Raw genomic sequence first — 2,366 nt, 5'->3', positions numbered from 1 at the left:
AAAAGAAAAAGGGAAGCTATGGTTAAAGCTGTCTTTATTCGTATCTATTATGAATCTAAGGAAAACTTGATCCCTAAATCAATAGAATTACCTAATATAAATATAGAAGATATTCTAAATGTTATAGATTCTGAAATAGAGAGTGGTAAACTACCAGATGTCAAATCACTTATTTCTGTAAAGAGTCGTACTCCCATTAAAGTAACCACAATCAAAGGTGTGAGACCACATAAGAAAGGAGAACATTATAGTTGGCTATTGCGACGCCGACTATGCTGGTGATCACGACACGCGTCGATCAACAACTGGAAACGTGTTCAGGCTTGGTTTAGGAGCAGTCTATTGGTGCAGCAAGAGACAACCGACGGTGTCACTGTCAACCACAGAAGCGGAGTATAGAACAGCAGCTATGGCGGCTCAGGAAATGGTTGATGCAGTTCATGAAGGATATTCACCAGCCTGTTGACTATGCGGTGTCACTGCATTGCGACAATCAGTCAGCAATTCGCATGGCAGAAAATCCAGTGTTTCATGCGAGAACAAAGCACGTGGAAGTGCATTACCACTTCGTACGAGAAAAGGTTTTACAGGAAAAATCTATGGAGAAAATTTACACTGGTAATCAAGTAGCGGATATTTTCACTTAAGGGCTAAGTACAACAAAGTTCGAGGAATTCCAGAGACAGCTCGGCATAACTACAAGAATGAAGTCGAAAAAGAGTCAGTGTTGAGGGGGAGTGTTAAAGAGAACAACACCGACTCTCTCTCTCTCGAATTCTCCCCACCGCTTTTACAGCAAGTAATCTCAGCTGTATGGACCGATGCAAACACTGTTAAGTTAGGTAGTATTTCAGCTGTTGTACTACTTGACTGGTAAGAAAAAGCTTATGTAATAAAAGGACTACTTTAGTCTATTCGTTCGCGCCCCTCGATTACATATTTACAAATTCCCAATCTCATGTCTTATTCTTTCTCTTATGCTTATGGAATCGACTGCTAATCTTAGAGCTTGGCTAGTTACTTCATATTATATACCTTTTTTTCTAGCTCTGTACTTGCTGAAGGCAGACGTAAAGCATGCCCCTGGTTCTATCAAACCAGACACTTCATCCCCTTCTTTCACAAGCAACTCCTTCGTTCTTTACCTTTAGAAACCTAAAAGTAAAAGAGAGTCGGCATTAGAGGTCTTAAGCAGAGTGAGATTGAGAAGGCTCTGTAGCCGGAATAGATAGATTCAAGGGCTCGAATAGATTGATTTTAGAACTAGTTTCAAAGGCTGGATTGACCCTTAGGCGAGTTCAGTTTCAGTGAGCTGAGGGTAGTTCGCTAGCTGTGACGATAGGAGTTTCGGGCTTAGGCGATTCTGTTGCTTACTCTTTTTTCTACGAACGAGGGAGAGTTAATGCTGCCATTGAATCTGTTGAGTTTGGTTATAAATCGCATAATAATAATAGTTGAAACTCCGATTCCTCTGAGTCCTCCTGCCCTGCCCACTCTTCACTCATGTTTTTATGTAAACAAGCGGTAGTAGGGAAACTTCTTGATGTAGTTCCTTCTACTTTCGACTTTCATCGATCTTGCCTTGGTCTTTAGCCTAGCCATAAAAAGGAGAATGTTTCAAAACGAAAGGTAAGACAGTCATCTCACACGCTAGGCCCACAGCCTATTCCTGATCTTGAATAGCCGTAGTCGTAATAAACAAGTGTCTTGCGAACCTTTCCTAGTTAGAGTTAGCTTTGGATCACTTTCCCTTGGCTTCGGTTGACCTATGCTATGTTCTTTCTTTCCTCTTGAGGCGTGGATGCGGCATTGCCGGTCTGACTTACCTTCCTTACCGGATTTTCTTCTTGTAACTTTTGATGTCTTATCGCCTTATCCGCAGTTGGTGCTTTAGTTTTCTTTTTTTTAGTATGGTAAGGGCGAAAAGGCGTAAGCGGTTTTAGCAAGTCAATTCCTTTCCCGCTTAGCTATGAAGCAAGGCACTTTATTCCCCTATAAAAAGAAATGCAAGGTTACCTGGTGTCGATTGCTTTTATCTTGAGTGAAGATCTCCTAATTATCATAGATTCCCGTCTTCCGTTTTGGTCTTGTTCAGTGCTTGATCCTTGGCGTAAGGCTTTGGCTCTGCCGTGCCGTAAGCAACGTATATTCTGGTTAATGTTACTTTCTATATTCTTCTTGCCTCCTCATCCTTTGGATGCCTGTCTAGCCACTCCTTTCTTTAGTATTCGAGGTGGGCTCTTTCAAGAGCTCCTTCGGCACCCTCAACTGTGAAGAAAAGTTAGCACGTTCCGGAGCGTATAAGTATAGATACCGGCATACTTATAGCGGATCGAACTCGTTCGCGTATTCCATTCGTTGGAAAT

This window comes from Primulina tabacum, chromosome 6 (genome assembly GCF_025594145.1).
Source record: "Primulina tabacum isolate GXHZ01 chromosome 6, ASM2559414v2, whole genome shotgun sequence".
Lineage (NCBI taxonomy): Eukaryota > Viridiplantae > Streptophyta > Magnoliopsida > Lamiales > Gesneriaceae > Primulina > Primulina tabacum.
This window is presented reverse-complemented; position numbering follows the sequence as displayed.